At 44.5% G+C, this 21016-nt stretch overlaps 1 long non-coding RNA gene across 1 annotated transcript; it reads right to left on the reverse strand.

Moving 5' to 3' along the window:
• Positions 1–8860: 8860 nt before the first annotated feature.
• On the reverse strand, positions 8861–10809 carry LOC122037666. The gene is made up of 3 exons (XR_006127689.1): positions 10384–10809; positions 10235–10302; positions 8861–8902 (listed from the first exon to the last, which is right to left on the reverse strand). It is a non-coding gene; the product is annotated as an uncharacterized LOC122037666 (long non-coding RNA).
• Positions 10810–21016: the final 10207 nt, after the last annotated feature.

The following is a 21016-nucleotide window of genomic DNA, read 5'->3' on the forward strand; positions in this document are numbered from 1 at the left end:
CCCCAGCGATTGACTGTCTCGCTACCGTCCGGTGATACTTTAGAAGTCACCCAGGAGATCAGAGGTTGCCCGTTAGATTTTGGCAACATGATACTTACGGTAGATCTTCTAGTATTGGAGATGGTCGAGTTTGATATCATACTTGGCATGGATTGGCTGTCAGTTTATCATGCTACCGTTGATTGCCAGACGAGGGTGGTCGCCTTCCAGCCTCCGAACCAACCCTCGTGGAGTTTCACTGGCATCAGAGACGACGGTATCTCGATTATTTCGGCGATTCAGGCGTAGAAGCTGCTGTCTCACGGCTGTCATGGTTTTCTGTTGTCGTTGATCAGTACTGAGGACAGTAGTAGTTCGCACCTCTCCGATGTTCCTGTTGTCCGAGAGTACCCAGATGTATTTCCAGAGGAGCTGCCGGGTTTGCCTCCCAGAAGGCCAGTGGAGTTCGCTATTGAGCTGATTCCGGGAACCGCGCCGACATCGAAAGCTCCGTATCGTATGGCACCGAAAGAGTTGAACGAGCTGAAGGTTCAACTCCAGGAGCTTTTAGACAGGGGATTTATTCGCCCTAGTGTTTCACCATGGGGTTGTCACGCCCCAGAGGAGTCCCTGTCCGAAGAAATTTTCGGCAGCATCTCCCCTGTACGACGGACAATCTGAAACTTTCTACATACATAAATACCTCAGCCACAGGCGGCTGGAATAATAACAGTAAATAAAACCAATCACCACGCAGTTTATATAAGTATTCAGCCTCTGGCTGTCACAACCACGCAGTTAATAAAATAGTAAACAAAACAGTAAAACTCTGACTCGAAATCCACCCTACTCCACTACATTCGAAAAGCTCAAAACCGACGAACCCACCTCTTCTGCCGTCCAGGCAGGCATATAGTAGAATAAAATCCAAATCATATCAAAGGTCCATCAAACGAAAGGATTCCATACAATATCCATATGAAAAATCCAAAACAAGACTAAAACAAAGTCTGATAGAGAAAAACTAAAATAAAATAACAACTCAACCCAGCAGAGGACTAGCACTACGTGCTGTGGGGACTAGCGACTGGAACTCCCTCCTGACAGCATCAACCTGAAAATAACAACAATGGAGGCGGGGTGAGTCCAACACTCAGCAGGTACAATTGATATGCAAAGTAAAGAAATAACACCTAGCACTAATCATGCGTACAGTCTCCTGATAAAAATAAAGGTAACTACAAATCGAAGAAGACAGGAGGAAATCTGTACTAACCAGGACCCGGTAAAAGGACAAACAGTCCGAAAGGTATAGAAGACCTGTATGCATGTCAATCAAGGTATCCAAGCAATGTGCAGCATATAAGTGCAACAAACACAAACACAAACAGTAAATGCATCATGCATATGATGCCAATGTCATGGTCACCCCTGACGCCAGTCAGCCGACTCACATCAACAGTGGGACCGAGTGGGTAGGGCTGTGACAACCGTGCACCCTGCAACACTACTCCTGATGAGTGTTCGAGTGGACGGGATGCTGTCGGAGTACATACGTACTCCTACCCCAAATCATAAATGGGGGAGCGCAATGCTCTCATCTCCCGGTACGCTATGACGGAGAGGAATCTCTAACGTGCTACACGCTGCGTCACACTACCCATGAGCGGATCAACGGAGCACCGGAAGAGTCAAACTGACGTGCTACCACGCTGTGTCCCGCTACCCATGAGCGTCACAACGGAGCACCGAACAGTGATGAAACTAGCAAAGTGCTCGACAATAAAGGAGCAATCAATCACTCAGCATGCAATCATGCGAATGGTGCATGTCACTAAACATGGTAATATACTAAACCAATCTCTGGACATATCATAATGTGCACCAAAGCGAATGAATCATATCAAGGTATCTGATCATATAAGGTATCAAACCTAGGTCCTGACATGGTAAAATATGGTTATATCACTACCCATGAGCATGTGGAATCAGGTACATATCCATACAAGATGTAAACAAACAATCAATCAACAGGTAGCATGTATTGGGCAGTGATTAACCGAAACAAGTAAGAAACACAATTAATGCATCTTGTTAATTTAATTACTAAGCATATCAAAGACAATAAGTCAAAAGTACCCGCCTCCGAAAATAGAAAAGTCCAATCTGGTCCACGACGTCGAGATACTCGTCTCGCGTCAAAGTCCTGTATCAAACAATATATAAATATTTTATTTAGCTACTTCATAAGAACAGCTAAATAAAATCCCTAGGACTAAATTTAGGGTAAAACCCTAATCACATATCCTCAATTTACCTTTTTAAATCTAATAGTTAATTAGGGTTAGCAACTAAATCCCCAATCAACCCATTAGATTAAATCCAAACCTAATTCCCTTACCACATAAACATCTAACTACAAAACGCATCAAATTCCTACCCTTACCTAAATTTACAGCCTTGATTGTTGATCCACACACACGATTTGTTGTTGCCAGCAAAGGTATATTGCTGCTGTAAACAAATAAAACACCAATGTGATCAATTAACCCACTAACATAAGAATTTGCAAACACAGAACCCTACCTGCCTTACCCAAATCTTCTTCCTCTCTGTCAATAGGCTATAGAAATCTGTTGATGCTCGAAATCTTGTGGCCGACGACAATACAGAGGGAAGAAGGCTTGTTTACTGACACTAGGCAGAGGAACAAATTGGCTACCGAATCTGGGCAATTGGAGTAGGGGTATGCACTGCTCCGTCCGGCCTCAAGTGATGGCATCGCCTGGTGCGGCTCGGGAAGGAAGAGTCGGCCGGAGAACTAGGGCTCGACGGCGGCCCGGCGCTAGGGCAGAGAGGTGCGTCGTCGGCACCTAGGGCAAGAAATCGCTCGGCTCCTGCTCGGTGTCAGCAATGCTCGGGCACAAGGGAAACACCGGGGTCGCGATCGGGAACCGAGAACTGGCGGCTCGGTTGCTGGCGGCTAGGGCACAGAATCAGTGAGGAAGAAAAGGAAGTGGGTGGCGGCGAGGAAGAAAGGCTCGGCTTCACCGAGAAGAGGAGAAGATAAAGAGAGGAACCGCCGTGGCCGGCGGTTAGGGCACCGAAGGAGAAGGCACGCGGCGGCGTCGGGGAGAAGAAGGAAGGGTGCGGGAATGAGAAGAAACAAAAAAAGAAAATAAGAAAATAAATAAGAAAAGGAAAAAGAGATAAATAAATAAATCTTTTCCTCTCTTAAATGGGTAGCCCAAACAGGCTTTCTCGAGGCCCCGTTTTTATCCCCGTGAACTCGTCCATACGAGCTCCGAAAAAATTCCCGAAAAATATCCAAAAATTCCGGAAAATTCCCTTATTAATAATTATCATTTTTCCGGTATTTTACATTCTCCCCCACTAATAAAAATTTGGTCCCCAAATTTCAGTATCTACCATCAGCAAATACTAATAACAGATATAGAGTATAAATGCTGAACGGTAAATAAATCACATACCTCAAGTGAAAAGATGGGGATATCGAGCTCGGATAGTGTCCTCAAGCTCCCAAGTAGCCTCCTCGTCCGAATGATGCTGCCATCCGACTTTAACCAGCCGGATGGTCTTGTTCCGCAACTGACGCTCCTTCCGGTCGAGAATCCGAACCGGAACCTCCTCATAGGTAATGTCAGGCTGAACTGGAACTGGAATATCTGCCAGCACATGTGTCGGGTCAGGTATGTATCTCCTCAGCATCGATACGTGGAATACATCGTGAACGCCTGACAGGGACGGTGGTAGTGCCAGTCGGTAAGCTACTGCTCCGATCCTCTCCAATATCTCGAAAGGACCAATATACCGCGGAGCTAACTTACCCCTGAGGCCAAATCTCTTCACCCCTTTCGTGGGTGAAACTCGTAGAAATACATGGTCGCCAACAGAGAACTCTAGTGGTCTGCATCTCCGATCTGCATAACTCTTCTGGCGGTCCTGTGCCTCTGACATCCTCCGTCTGATTGTACGGACTAACTCTGCGTCCTGCTGAGCTCTCTGAGGTCCCAACAGCTGGGCCTCTCCAACCTCATCCCAAAGGACGGGTGTCCGACAAGGTCTACCATACAACGCCTCAAACTGTGCCATCTGGATAGCCGAATGGAAGCTGTTGTTGTAGGCAAACTTCACTAACGGCAGATGGTCCTCCCAACTGCCTCCGAAATCCATAACACATGACCTCAGCAGGTCCTCTAAAGTCTGAATGGTCCGCTCTGACTGTCCATCTGTCTGCGGATGGAAAACTTTACTAAACAGAGCTGCGTGCCCAAGGCCTGCTGCAGACTCTGTCAAAAAAAACACGAGACATGAACCGGGGTCTCTATCCGAAATAATAGTCAACAGAATACCACGTGATCTGATAATCTCCTGGCAAAACAGATCTACCAATCGATCCAGGAAATCAGTCTTCCGGATCGCTAACGAGTACGCGGATTTGGTTAATCGATCAACGATTACTCAAATCGCGTCATGGCCTCGTCATGTCCTCGGCAAACCTACCACAAAGACCATAGGAATGTGTTCTCATTTCCACTCAGAATTAGGAATCTACCGAAGTAATCCAGCAGGTCTCTGGTGCTCGGCCTTCACTTGCTGACAAACAAGACATCTAGCTACAAAATCCGCGATGTCTTCCTTCATGTCGTCATTCATGTCGTTCCACCAATAGAAACACCTCAAATCTTGGCACATATGGGTACCGTCTAGGTGAATCGCAAATCGAGAGCGATGAGCCTCCGAAGTAACTCCTGTAAGACCGGATGAAACTGAGGTACGCATAATCTGCCTCGGAAGTATATAATACCCTCCTCGTCTCGTGTGAACTCGGTCTGCTACCCGGAAGCTATCTGGCTGCAAATAAACTGCAAATACTGATCAGCAGCCTAAGGCTCTCGGATCCTCGTCCTGATTAACGCCTGAGCAACCATGATAACCAGAGTACCCTGCTCTGTCTATCCTTATCCCTCAAGGCACAACTCGGAGAAACCTTGAATCAAATCTGTGACCACAACTCGGTGGCAAGCTAAAGTCCCTCTGGACCTCTAGCTAAGTGCATCGGCAACCACATTAGCTTTTCCCCGGTGATAGCTAATGGTACAATCATAATCCTTCAGGAACTCCATCTATATCCTCGGTCAAAGATTAAGTTCTTTCTGAGTGAACAGATATTTGAGACTCCGATGGTCAGTGAGAATCTCAAATGTAATACCGAACAGATGTTGCTGCCAAATCTTCAAGGCAAAATAATGGCAGTCAGCCACAAGTCATGTACTGAGTAGTTCTCTTCATGCTCCTTCAACTACCGAGAAGTAGGAGACTACCCTGCCGTGCTGCATCAAAACAGCGCACAAACCCTGTAAAGATGCGTCGGTGTAGAGGACATATCCGTCCTCTCCAGAAGGTAACACCAAAATCGGAGCCGACACTAGTCTCCGCTTCAACTCCTAGAAGCTGGTCTTGTCATCCTTAGTCCAAGTGAACTTCATGCCTTTCCAGGTCAGACATGTCAGTGACATATCTATCCAAGAGAAACCCTCAACGTATCTCCGGAAATATCGAGCCAAACTAAGGAAGTTGCGAGCCTCTTCTATAGACCCCGTCTACTCCCAACGGTAACAACCTCGTCCTCCTGTGGAACCACGGTATACTCCTACTGGTGACCGTGTGTCTCAAACATCTCACAGAAGACAACCAAAATACACACTACTGAACTTCACATATAGACGTTTCCATCAAAACATCTCTAGAACTATGCAAAGATAGTGTGCGTGACTCACCGTGGATCTGAAATAGATCACAACACCGTCAACAAAGACAATGGAAACCGATCCAAACATCCTGGGAATACCAAAATCATCAAGTCTCTGAAAACATCTAAGGTTTCCTAAACCCTAGTGGTAAAATCATGACCCATAATGTCCATATCACAGACATTTCTAACCATAAGATCCCTGACAATAAGTCTGAAAATGATCACCAACGATATAAAACATCTAAGCATAGATCCTCCAGTGTGAGAGCAACGCTCCATCACAGAAAATACCACATATGTGGGAGCAACGCTCTACCACAGAAATCCTCAATATGTAGGAGTAACACTCCACTACAAATAATCTGAAATATGTATCGCAATAAATATAGGGGCAGTGCTTCGCTACAAGCAATCTGTAATATGTGGGAGCAACTCTCCACCACAAAATAATACATAAGTACCCCAAGGAACCTAACTATCCAGCTAGAGAATGTACAAGATCTCTCTACCACAAATCACTGTGGTTAGCCTAGGCTATAACAACCTAGTAAACTAATCAAATCCATCATCAACTCTATCAGCATCCTAGTGGGTCATCCACTGATAGGAGAATTAGTTGATGAGTTAATCCAACAAATGATATAATGTAGACACTCCACCTCCTACATTTAACATAGGTAGAATCATCATGATACTTCCAACAATACCTATCAAACCCGTGTGCATATATCAACATAGGTATAATCAACAATACACCTCAACAACACTCTCATGACATATATACACCTATGCCAAGAATATAATCAACATAATACTTCCAACAAATCATAATCGACACGAGTATCCTCAATTGTAGTTCTTAGGTAAACCTCATTGGGTTGGGTTACTAAGTAATATTCTGACCATATTCAACTGAACTATCACTGCTATTGCAGGCACTTTGTTGACCTTAGTGGGTCATGAAGAAGAGGATATGGAATTATCAATTATCATCATCACTTCTACCATGAGCAGATAAGGTTCTGAGGCTTTACAATATTGATCCTGGGTTTAGGATTTCTATCCCTATGAGATTGTGATGTACAGGCAACGGGTTCTATTTGAAACTATATTTGATTGGGCCTTCAACCATTATGTCTAGAAAGGGATTTAAGTCAGGGTTGCACTATAGAATCCCGTAGGTATCTCGTCTATCTTGACTCACAAACATTTGGCATAAATGAGGTCAGTTGCATCAATGATGATAGTCATGGATCATTACAAAAATCATGTGATGCTGCTGCTATAAAGATGGTTTTGAGGTTAATTTCCTCTGGTTGTATTCATAATTCTTTCTAAAATCTGAAGGAGAAACAACTTTCATATCTATCTACTGACTTGTTACAGTAATTCAGACCTTGGATCTATCTGATTCTTCACATGCATATGCTTGTATAACATAGCTGGAGCCAATGGCTAAGGAAAGCATTAATCTTTCAGGCCTCTCTTAGCATATCTTTAGCTGAACTAAATGAATTGTCCTGGATGAACAAATTTTGGCTGGCATGTAGGCCATGACAGTGGAATGGCATACCACTAAATTGTCATGATTTATACTTTCTTCTGTTCGACTGGTGTAAGAATCAACATACAAGAATTATTAATAGGGCAGTGGAAGTGCATAACAAGACCAGGTGAACTTGAAGATATGTCCTTTGGAGTCTATAGCTAATTGTTTATAACTCAGAGTGCAACAGGCCATCATAATATTAGGAAATATCCTACTGAGCTATCATGTTTAGACAAAAAGTGTCCTTTCGAGAGGGGAAAAGAATCTTGATGCAGCATGCTACTGCTCAAGGTTAGAATAAGTGTAGTGTAGATGCTTATAAACACTCTAGGGAAGGTAGACAATTGATGCATCAGAAACATGAAGTTATCTCTACATACTAGGCACATACTATTCTAGTTTATAGCATCTAGAATCAAAACACATCTAGAATCAATCTATTCTCAAGTAACATATCCTTAAAAAAACAGATCTACTCACTCACCATCAATTCTATAAATCTAAACATGGATCTAGAATCACATATATGTATATATCGCTCCATATCTGTTAAATTAAATTACAGATATCAATACCAATATAACCAACATAAAATAACAACATACCTATTTGCCGTCTGGAGATGTTCCGTCGCTGTCCAGTCCCCAATTTGACCACAAAATTCCGAACGTACATATCGCCGAAAATCCAAATAAATCCGAAACGGAAATCCGAAACATAACCATATCGAAAATCCGATAATGCCCAGTTTGACTCGCAAACCTGGCCAACCCAAATATCCAGAATACCAACAACAGGTATCCGATAAATCTCCAAAAACCAAAAGCAGGTATCCATAACCTGCTCTGATACCAATAAATTGGTATCAGATAAATCCCGAAAATCCATAATACAAAAATCCAACAAGTATCGCCAAACTTGGCGCTCTGATACCAAGTAAATAAATTGGTATCAGGTTATCCCAAACATCCAAAATACGAAAACAAAAGATCGTATAAGTTCCCTCTGATACCAAATAAATTGGTATCAGAATAAATCTCGAAAATCCAAAACACATAGCAAGTATCGTATACCTGCTCTGATACCACTAAATTGTCACGCCCCAGAGGAGTCCCTGTCCGAAGAAATTTTCGGCAGCATCTCCCCTGTACGACGGACAATCTGAAACTTTCTACATACATAAATACCTCAGCCACAGGCGGCTGGAATAATAACAGTAAATAAAACCAATCACCACGCAGTTTATATAAGTATTCAGCCTCTGGCTGTCACAACCACGCAGTTAATAAAATAGTAAACAAAACAGTAAAACTCTGACTCGAAATCCACCCTACTCCACTACATTCGAAAAGCTCAAAACCGACGAACCCACCTCTTCTGCCGTCCAGGAAGGCATATAGTAGAATAAAATCCAAATCATATCAAAGGTCCATCAAACGAAAGGATTCCATACAATATCCATATGAAAAATCCAAAACAAGACTAAAACAAAGTCTGATAGAGAAAAACTAAAATAAAATAACAACTCAACCCAGCAGAGGACTAGCACTACGTGCTGTGGGGACTAGCGACTGGAACTCCCTCCTGACAGCATCAACCTGAAAATAACAACAATGGAGGAGGGGTGAGTCCAACACTCAGCAGGTACAATTGATATGCAAAGTAAAGAAATAACACCTAGCACTAATCATGCGTACAGTCTCCTGATAAAAATAAAGGTAACTACAAATCGAAGAAGACAGGAGGAAATCTGTACTAACCAGGACCCGGTAAAAGGACAAACAGTCCGAAAGGTATAGAAGACCTGTATGCATGTCAATCAAGGTATCCAAGCAATGTGCAGCATATAAGTGCAACAAACACAAACACAAACAGTAAATGCATCATGCATATGATGCCAATGTCATGGTCACCCCTGACGCCAGTCAGCCGACTCACATCAACAGTGGGACCGAGTGGGTAGGGCTGTGACAACCGTGCACTCTGCAACACTACTCCTGATGAGTGATCGAGTGGACGGATTGTCGCCGGAGTACATACGTACTCCTACCCCAAATCATAAATGGGGGAGCGCAATGCTCTCATCTCCCGGTACACTATGACGGAGAGGAATCTCTAACGTGCTACACGCTGCGTCACACTACCCATGAGCGGATCAACGGAGCACCGGAAGAGTCAAACTGACGTGCTACCACGCTGTGTCCCGCTACCCATGAGCGTCACAACGGAGCACCGAACAGTGATGAAACTGGCAAAGTGCTCGACAATAAAGGAGCAATCAATCACTCAGCATGCAATCATGCGAATGGTGCATGTCACTAAACATGGTAATATACTAAACCAATCTCTGGATATATCATAATGTGCACCAAAGCGAATGAATCATATCAAGGTATCTGATCATATAAGGTATCAAACCTAGGTCCTGACATGGTAAAATATGGTTATATCACTACCCATGAGCATGTGGAATCAGGTACATATCCATACAAGATGTAAACAAACAATCAATCAACAGGTAGCATGTATTGGGCAGTGATTAACCGAAACAAGTAAGAAACACAATTAATGCATCTTGTTAATTTAATTACTAAGCATATCAAAGACAATAAGTCAAAAGTACCCGCCTCCGAAAATAGAAAAGTCCAATCTGGTCCACGACGTCGAGATACTCGTCTCGCGTCAAAGTCCTGTATCAAACAATATACAAATATTTTATTTAGCTACTTCATAAGAACAGCTAAATAAAATCCCTAGGACTAAATTTAGGGTAAAACCCTAATCACATATCCTCAATTTACCTTTTTAAATCTAATAGTTAATTAGGGTTAGCAACTAAATCCCCAATCAACCCATTAGATTAAATCCAAACCTAATTCCCTTACCACATAAACATCTAACTACAAAACGCATCAAATTCCTACCCTTACCTAAATTCACAGCCTTGATTGTTGATCCACACACACGATTTGTTGTTGCCAGCAAAGGTATATTGCTGCTGTAAACAAATAAAACACCAATGTGATCAATTAACCCACTAACATAAGAATTTGCAAACACAGAACCCTACCTGCCTTACCCAAATCTTCTTCCTCTCTGTCAATAGGCTATAGAAATCTGTTGATGCTCGAAATCTTGTGGCCGACGACAATACAGAGGGAAGAAGGCTTGTTTACTGACACTAGGCAGAGGAACAAATTGGCTACCGAATCTGGGCAATTGGAGTAGGGGTATGCACTGCTCCGTCCGGCCTCAAGTGATGGCATCGCCTGGTGCGGCTCGGGAAGGAAGAGTCGGCCGGAGAACTAGGGCTCGACGGCGGCCCGGCGCTAGGGCAAAGAGGTGCGTCGTCGGCACCTAGGGCAAGAAATCGCTCGGCTCCTGCTCGGTGTCAGCAATGCTCGGGCACAAGGGAAACACCGGGGTCGCGATCGGGAACCGAGAACTGGCGGCTCGGTTGCTGGCGGCTAGGGCACAGAATCAGTGAGGAAGAAAAGGAAGTGGGTGGCGGCGAGGAAGAAAGGCTCGGCTTCACCGAGAAGAGGAGAAGATAAAGAGAGGAACCGCCGTGGCCGGCGGTTAGGGCACCGAAGGAGAAGGCACGCGGCGGCGTCGGGGAGAAGAAGGAAGGGTGCGGGAATGAGAAGAAACAAAAAAAGAAAATAAGAAAATAAATAAGAAAAGGAAAAAGAGATAAATAAATAAATCTTTTCCTCTCTTAAATGGGTAGCCCAAGCAGGCTTTCTCGAGGCCCCGTTTTTATCCCCGTGAACTCGTCCATACGAGCTCCGAAAAAATTCCCGAAAAATGTCCAAAAATTCCGGAAAATTCCCTTATTAATAATTATCATTTTTCCGGTATTTTACAGGGGTTCTCCAGTTCTGTTTGTCAAGAAAAAGGATGGCACCATGAGGTTATGTATTGACTACAGACAGCTGAATGCAGTGACCGTCAGAAATAAATATCCCTTACCACGAATCGAGGATTTGTTTGATCAGCTCAGAGGTACATCAGTGTATTCTAAAATTGATCTGTGATCCGGATATCATCAGTTGAGAGTCAGAGACTCAGATATTCAGAAGACAGCATTCCGTACTAGATACGGTCATTATGAGTTTTTGGTAATGCCATTTGGGCTTACCAATGCTCCAGCGGTGTTTATGGACTTGATGAACCGCATATTTCTGGAGTATCTGGATCAGTTTGTTATCGTTTTTATTGATGACATATTGGTCTACTCTCATTCCGAGGAGGAGCATGCACAGCATCTTCGCATAGTCTTGGAGATTCTTCGACGGCATCAGCTGTACGTGAAGTTCAGCAAGTGTGCGTTCTGGCTATCCTCAGTCGGTTTTCTGGGACACGTGGTTCCTAGTAGAGGTATTTTAGTTGATCCTCAGAAGATCGAGGCTGTCACCAGTTGGGAGCAGCCGAAGTCAGTTCAGGAGATCCGCAGTTTTCTGGGATTGGCCGGATATTACCGACGTTTTGTCGAGGGTTTCTCGCGTATTGCTATGCCGCTGACACGCCTTACCAGGAAAGGCGTGAAGTTTACGTGGACTGAGGATTGCGAGACCAGCTTTCAGGAGCTGAAGCGGAGATTAGTGTCGGCTCCAGTTTTGGTTTTACCTTCTGGAGAGGATGGATTTGTACTCTACACCGACGCATCTATACAGGGTTTGGGCGCTGTTCTGATGCAGCACGACAGAGTAGTCTCTTATGCTTCTCGACAGCTGAAGGAGCATGAGAAGAACTGCCCAGTTCATGACTTGGAGTTAGCTGCCATCATTTTTGCTCTGAAGCTTTGGCGACATCATTTGTACGGTATTACATTTGAGATTCTTACCGATCATAAGAGTCTCAAATACATTTTCACTCAGAAGGAGCTTAATCTCCGACAGAGGAGATGGATGGAGTTCCTGAAGGACTACGATTGTACCATTAGCTACCACCCGGGGAAAGCTAATGTGGTTGCCGATGCACTCAGCAGGAAGTCCAGAGGGACTTTGGCTTGCCACCGGACTTCAGTCACAGACTTGATTCAGAGTTTTTCCGAGTTAGACCTTGAGGAGCAGGGATCTACAGAGCAGGGTATTCTGGTTACCATGGTTGCTCAGTCGTCGATCAGGACGAAGATCCGAGAGGCTCAGGCTGGTGATCAGCATTGTCAGTTCATTGGCAGTCAGATAGCTTCCGGGCAGCAGACCGAGTTTACACGAGACGAGGAGGGTGTTATATACTTCCGAGGCAGATTATGCGTACCTCAGTCTCATCCGGTCTTACAGGAGCTACTTCAGGAGGCTCACCGTTCTCGATTTACGATCCATCCAGGCGGAACCCGTATGTATCGAGATTTGAGACGTTCCTACTGGTGGAACGGTATGAAGAAAGACATCGCGGATTTCGTAGCTAGATGTCTTGTCTGTCAGCAGGTGAAGGCTGAACACCAGAGACCTGCAGGATTACTTCAGCGGATTCCTATTCCTGAGTGGAAGTGGGATCACATTACCATGGACTTTGTGGTAGGATTGCCGAGGACACGACGAGGCCATGACGCGATTTGGGTAATCGTTGATCGATTAACCAAATCCGCGCATTTCTTAGCGATCCGGAGGACTGATTCCCTGGATCGATTGGCAGATCTGTATTGTCGGGAGATCATCAGACTACATGGTGTTCCGTTGAGTATCATTTCGGATAGAGATCCACGGTTTACGTCTCGTTCAGAGTCCGCAGCAGGCCTTGGGCACACCCCGACTTAGTACGCTTTCCATCCACGCATGACGGATGGGCGGTGAGCGGACTATTCGCACTCTTGAGGACTTCACGAGATCGTGTTATGGATTTTGGAGGCGCTTGGGAGGACCATCCGCGTTAGTAGAGTTTGCTTACAACAACATTTTCATTCGGCTATCCAGATGGCACCGTTTGAGGCGTATGGTAGACCTTGTCGGACACCCGTCCTCCGGGATGAGGTGGAGAGGCTCGATTGTTGGGACCTCGAGAGTTCAGCAGATGCGAGTTGGTCCGCACTATCGACGGAGGATGTCGAGGCGCAGGACCGCCGTAAGAGTTACCGATCGAGACGCAGCCACTAGAGTTCTCTGCTGGTGACCATGTATTGCGAGTTTCACCCATAAAGGGGTGAAGAGATTTGGCCTCGGAGGTAAGCTCGCGGTATATTGGTCCTTTCGAGATCTTGGAGAGGATCGGAGCAGTAGCTTATCGATTGGCACTACCACCGTCCCTGTCAGGCGTCCACGATGTATTTCACGTGTCTATGCTGAGGAGATACGTACCTGACCCGACGCATGTGCTGGCAGATATTCCAGTTCCAGTTCAGCCTGACATTACATATGAGGAGGTTCCAGTACGGATTCTCGACCGGAAAGAGCGTCAGTTGCGGAACAAGACTATCCGACTGGTTAAAGTCGGATGGCAGCATCATTCAGACGAGGAGGCTACTTGGGAGCTCGAGGATACTATCCGAGCTCGATATCCCCATCTTTTCACTTGAGGTATGTGATTTATTTACCGTTCAGCATTTATACTCTATATCTGTTGTTAGTACTTGCTGATGGTAGATAACGAAATTTGGGGACCAAATTTTTTATTAGTGGGGGAGAATGTAAAATACCGGAAATAGGAGGATATGAATAAAGGAATTTTCCGAAATTTTTGGAAATTTTTCGGGAATTTTTCAGAGCTCGTACGGACGAGTTGACGGGGATAAAAATGGGATCCGGAAAAGCCTGTTTAGGCGACCCGTTTAAGCGAGGAAATGTTTATATTTACATTTCCTTATCTTAATTTCTTTTTATTCCCGTTTCTTTTTCCTCTTCCGCGAGCCTGAGCCCTTCTCCCCGACGCCGCCGATTCTCCTCCTCTCTGCCCTAACCGCCGGTCGGCGGTTTCTCTCTTCCGAGCGCCGACCGCCGTCGCCTGTGACTTAACATCGCCGGGTGTTGCTCTTCATCCCTCGTGTCGGCCTTCCCTCTCCTTTCCGAGGCAGCGCCGGCCACGGGAAACCTAGCGCCGGCTATCTTCTTCTTCCTCTTCTTTGTGGAGCCGAGCCTCTTCCCTGTGCCCTAGCCGCCAGCCACCGAGCGCCTTTGATTACTCCCGCCGAACCCTAGTCTCACTTTCTGTGCCTTAGACTCATCATCGGCCGATTTTTATTTGCTCGTCTACATGTTGCTGGCAGAGGGAACGAGGGGCTCTACCTCAGGGTCGACAACAGGTTTGTGGCAGCAAAGTCTTCCGGCTAGCATTGTTCAGCATCTGTATCTCCTGGCCGTGTGTTCACAGGGACAATATTGCACTAGGGTAAGGGCTAGAAATTTATTTCTGATTTAGTTTACTGTGAATTAATGCTGTATGGTATGGGATAATTGATTCAGCAGAGGCGGTAAAGGGAATAGGGAGGACTTGCGGAGGTTTTCTTGGTTACGGCAGAAATTTCAACTAGTAGCACTCTTGTTCCAGCAACCAACAAGGTTGTGACTTTAAGGTATGTTGTAGGAATTTTTAGCTACGTGTGGTAGTTATATAATGGATCATGTGTTGATGGGTTATGTGAGTCTGGAGTTCGTTAATGTTAATAAGAGGTGCTAATTTAGGTGAAATTATTGAATTAAGATGAATTGGGAGTTTAGTGGATTTACTGTGTGTAGTTGTAGTCAAGGATTAAATTGAATATTGTGGTTGGTTGTTTATTTATGATTTGGGTTTTCCCCTAATTTAGGGTTATAGATTTTTATTTGGTTATTTATGAGAAATGTAGCTAAATAAAATATATTACATTGGTGAAACAGGACTTTGACGCGAGACGAGTATCTCGGAGTCAGATTTGCACCATTTTATCGGAGGCGGGTACTTTTGACTTATTGTCTTTGATATGCTTAGTAATTAAATTAACAAGATGCATTAATTGTGTTTCTTACTTGTTTCGGTTAATCACTGCCCAATACATGCTACCTGTTGATTGATTGTTTGTTTACATCTTGTATGGATATGTACCTGATTCCACATGCTCATGGGTAGTGATATAACCATATTTTACCATGTCAGGACCTAGGTTTGATACCTTATAGGATCAGATACCTTGATATGATTCATTTGCTTTGGTGCACATTATGATATATCCAGAGATTGGTTTAGTATATTACCATGTTTAGTGACATGCACCATTCGCATGATTGCATGCTGAGTGATTGATTGCTCCTTTATTGTCGAGCACTTTGCCGCCATCATTAGGTGCCCGCGACGCCTATGGGTAGCGGGACACGCTGGTAGCACGTCAGTTTGACTCTTCCGGTGCTCCGTTGATCCGCTCAGGTGTAGTGTGACGCAGCGTGTAGCACGTTAGAGATTCCTCCCCGTCATAACGTACCGGGAGATGAGAGCATTGCGCTCCCCCATTTATGATTTGGGGTAGGAGTACGTATGTACTCCGACAGCATCCCGTCCACTCGATCACTCATCAGGAGTAGTGTTGCTGAGTGCACGGTTGTCGCAGCCCTACCCACTCGGTCCCACTGTTGTTGTGAGTCGGCTGACTGGCGTCAGGGGTGACCATGACATTGGCATCATATGCATGATGCATTTATTGTTTGTGTTTGTGTTTGTTGCACTTATATGCTGCACATTGCTTGGATACCTTGATTGACATGCATACAGGTCTTCTATACCTTTCGGACTGTTTGTCCTTTTTCCGGGTCCTGGTTAGTACAGATTCTCACCTATTTTCTTCGGTTTGTAATTACCTTTATCTTTATCAGGAGACTGTAGGCATGATTAGTGCTAGGTGTTATTTCTTTACTTTGCATATCAACTGTACCTGCTGAGTGTTGGACTCACCCCGCCTCCATTGTTGTTATTTTCAGGTTGATGCTGTCAGGAGGGAGTTCCAGTTGCTAGTCCCCTGCAGATCTCCAGCTATTTGCTATCGTTTGTATTGTTTTGATTCTCACTTGACTATATTTGGATTTGGATGTTGAATACTTAGATATTATATAATTTGTCTCGTTGATGGATTTGTTTTCGATTTTATATTACTACATGTCTACCTGGACGGCAGAAGAGGTAAGAAAATCGGATTTGGGCTTTACGAGTGTAGTTGAGTAGGGTTGATTTCGAGTCAGAGTATTACTATGTTGTTTATTTTTATTAACTGCGTGGTTGTGACAGCCAGAGGCTGAATACTTGTTTAAACTGCGTGGTGGTTGGTTTTATTTACTGTTATTATTCCAGCCGCCTGTGGCTGATGTATTTGTGAGATGTAGAAAAGTTTCAGATTGTCCACCGTACAGGGGAGATGCTGCCGAAATTTTCTCAGACAGGGACTCCTCTGGGGCGTGACAATTTAGTGGTATCAGAGCACAGTTTCACGATCTTTTGTTTTCGTATTTTGGATGTTTGGGATAACCTGATACCAATTTATTTACTTGGTATCAGAGCGCCAAGTTTGGCGATACTTGTTGGATTTTTGTATTTTAGATTTTCGAGATTTATCTGATACCAATTTATTCGGTATCAGAGCGGGTTATGATACCTGCTTTTGGTTTTATGGAGATTTATCGGATACCTGTTGTTGGTATTCTGGATATTTGGGTTAGCCAGGTTTGCGAGTCAAACTGGGCATTATCGGATTTTCGATATGGTTATGTTTCGGATTTCCGTTTCGGATTTATTTGGATTTCCGGCGATATGTACGTTCGGAATTTTGAGGTCAAATTGTGGACTGGACAGCGACGGAACATCTCCAGACGGCAAATAGGTATGTTGTTATTTTATGTTGGTTATATTGGTATTGATATCTGTAATTTAATTTAACAGATATGAGGCGATCTATTCGTATTGCTGCGAGACGTGGTGCTGGACGACCACGCAGGACCACGGATCTCGGATATGCCGAGATGCCCATCGTTAGTGAGCCCGCTACCGTGATGCACTCAGATGCGGGAGCATCGGGCCTCAAATCCCGATAGCTCAGAGATACCTACTTTGGCCACACCGACTATCCATGCCTACCCTTACAGACCATCGTGGGTACCATTTGCGTGCGACATTTGCTCCGAGCAGCCACGAGGTACTCACCACCGCCACCGGACCTACAGGTACCCGACACCGGGCACCGTGCCCCTGCCTCAAAGAGTGCAGCACCATATCCGATACCATTACTCACCGTACCTCCACCGCCACCACGCTTTGTCCCCAAGCAAGCATTTCACCGACGGCTTATGCTCCCAGATATACAGAAGACCGGAGTTCCTCCTCAGATATTCCGCGGTACCACCGTAGTATCGCCCAAGAGCCCGCCAGCCCGCACCGTCCCGGCTACGTATCATCGATATTGTCATGCGAGCTAGGATTCCAGCACTGGCTGAGTCGATGAAGACTCGTTTCACTCTTTTCCGCGGGGATCTCGATCCGAGTATGGCACTGTCATGGATAGAGACTATGGAGCAGACTTTCTTCTATATGGCTTGCTCCGAGTGGGAGAAAGCAGAGCTGGCTGCCTATCATTTACGGGATGAAGCTAAAACCTGGTGGGTTACATAGCGTTCTATTATTGGTGAGCGCAACGTCACATGGACCAGGTTCAGAGAGGCTTTTGAGAGCCGTTTCTTTCCACTGTCCTATCAGATGGCTCGCCGACAGGATTTTATGAGTCTGAGGCAGAATAATCGCTCAGTGACCGAGTATAATACTGAATTCCTCCGGTTGGCTCAGTTTTGTCCAGAGTTAGTTGCGGAGGACAGAACTCGCATGATGCAGTTTATACAGGGATTGGATGGTTATCTGCATGTACAGCTTGCCGGATTAGGGATTACATCTTATTCTGATGCATTGAATCGAGCTTTGATGATAGAGTTAGCTCGGCAGACAGCATATCCGGACAGGAAAAGAAAGCATACGGGTCAGACATCAGGGCAGGTCCAGCAGACACAGGCGACAGGACAACATCAGAGTAGTCGCAGACGATCAGGTCAGAGTTCTTCTGGGGTTTCTCGTAGGCCTCAGAAGTCAGGACAATCTTCCTGATGAGTGACCGAGTGGACGGGATGCTGTCGGAGTACACACGTACTCCTACCCCAAATCATAAATGGGGGAGCGCAATGCTCTCATCTCCCGATACGCTATGACGGGGAGGGATCTCTAACGTGCTACACGCTGCGTCACACTAACCATGAGCGGACCAACGGAGCACCGGAAGAGCCAAACTGACGTGCTATCACGCTGTGTCACTCTACCCATGAGCGTCACAACGGAGCACCGAACAGTGATGAAACTGGCAATGTGCTCAACAATAAGGGAGCAATCTATCGCACAGCATGCGATCATGCAAATGGTGCATGTCACTAAGCGTGGTAATATACTAAACCAACCTCTGGACATATAACAATGGGCATCATAGTGAATAAATCATATCAAGATATACTGATCAATAAGGTATCAAACCTAGGTCCTGAACATGTGAAACATGGTTATATCACTACCCCTGAGCATGAAAAATCAGGTACGAGATCAATACGAGATGCAAACAAACAACCAATCAAACAGGTAACATATATTGGCAGTGATTAACTGGAACAAATAAGGAACACAATTAATGTAACATGTTAATTTCATTACTAAGCATATCAAAGACAATAAGTCAAAAGTACCCGCCTCCAATCGAAAAGTCCAAGCTGGTCCAAACACGACGTCGAGATACTCGTCTCGAGTCACAGTCCTGTGTCACCAATATATAAATATTTTATTTAGCTACAACTCAAATGCATAACCAAATACAAATCCTTATTTACCAGAAACCGTAACTATTCCAAATTTCCATTTTATGTGTAACTACAGCAAGGATAAATTCCTCCTATAAACCAACACAATTAATCACCAATTAAATCTGATTTATCCCTCTATTAAATCTGTTTCTCAGTAAATCTAGCACCTCAAATCAACACAACCATTTCCTCCAATCCATACTTATATTTAGAAATTATTTTCCACCACCAAACATAACACCATCATCAAATAACAAACAAACTCCAATGTACAATCGAAATCACTTCTAAAACTTACCTAATTTGCCCTCCTCTATTGAATCACAGTCGGAGAAGTTGCTGCCAAAACGATGCCCGGAGCTAGGTGGAGCCGCTAACCTCCAAATCCAACACTAAAATTCCCAAATCCTGCTGTATAGGTCAAATATCCATCATATAGTTTACAATTCCAGTACAAATCTTGAAATCAAATCCTGCAAATCCAATACCTTGCAAGCTTCACTCCAAATCCAGGTTAGCAGCCTTCTCTCAGGCGAACTCCACTTGCTACTGTGGTGGTGAACCGACAGAGAACATCAATGGCACTAGGGCATCGGGTCAGAGGGGCAGCGGCTGAGGAGGATCGCAACTAGGGCACGGTGGCGAAAATCAGAGGGCTCTCGGTGGCTGGCGGCTAGGGCACAGGGAATTAGCCGGCGACGAGAGCTCGGGTGGCTAGCGATCGGCCGCGACGCTGTGGCGTCAGGAGTGGGACGTCGACGCTAGGGCAAAGGGGAGTCGGCGGCTAGCAATCGGGTGGTGTCGGCGGTCCAGTCGGCGTCGCTGGAAGGGAGAGAGAACCGCCGGTTAAGGAAGAATGGTCGCGAGGGGGAGAAGGCGCCGGGAAGAAAGGAGTCTGTGCTGCTCGGCCGAAAAAGGGAAAGAGACGGGGAAACTGAAACATGGGCCGGCGTCGATCGGAGAGGAAGGGAAGGAAGAACCGTCGATGTCGCATGGGTTAGGGCAGGCGTCGGGTTCGGCAGGGGAGAAAGAGGGAAGCACGCAAGAGAGAAAAAAAACAAAAGGGAAAAGAATAATAAAAGAAAAAGAAAAATAAAAACTTTTCCTCTCTTAAATGGGTAAACTAAACATGTTTTCCTGGGCCCCATTTTTTTTATCCCCGTTAACTCATCCGTACGAGCTCCCAAAAATTTCCGAAAAATCTCCAAAAATTCCGAAAAATTCCACTTTATTATTTTCCATTTTTTCCGATATTTTACAGAGAGAATGTGGGATGAGAGAAAATATGGAGAGAGAGTATGGTAAGAGAGATTGAGGAGAGAGAAAGTATGATGAAAAAATGAAGAGAGATAAAATAATGAGAGAGTGATGAGAGATAAAATAATGAGAGAGAGTGATGAGAGAGAATATAAAGAGAAAATGGTAGAGAATATGTGATGAGAGAGAATAAGGAGAGAGAGAGTAATGGAAGAGAATGAAGAGAGAGAAAGTGCGATTAGATAAAATATGGAGAGAGAGTATGGTAAGAGAGATTCAGGAGAGAGAACGAATGATGAGAGAAAAAGTATGATGAAAAAAATGAGAGAATAAAGAGAGAGAAAATAATGAGAGAGAATGTATGATGAGAGAGAAAATTGTAAAGAATGTGTGATGAGAGAGAATAAGAAGAGATAAAATATGTTGAAAGAAAAAATATGATGATAGAATGAGGAGAGAGAAAGTATGATGAGAGAGAACAAGGAGAGAAAATGAAATGAAAAAAAATTAAACAAATATACTAAGGGTATTTTTGTCCAAAACTTAATTCTTATTCTCATTCCATCAAAATCTAAGGGAGGGGGTGGGTTTCATCCAGGTTTGGAAATGAATCCATTCCTTTATTTCCAAACCTCTAAACCAAACACCACCTTAATATAAAAATTTAATTGA

Source organism: Zingiber officinale, unplaced genomic scaffold, assembly GCF_018446385.1.
Source record: "Zingiber officinale cultivar Zhangliang unplaced genomic scaffold, Zo_v1.1 ctg72, whole genome shotgun sequence".
Taxonomy (NCBI): Eukaryota; Viridiplantae; Streptophyta; class Magnoliopsida; order Zingiberales; family Zingiberaceae; genus Zingiber; species Zingiber officinale.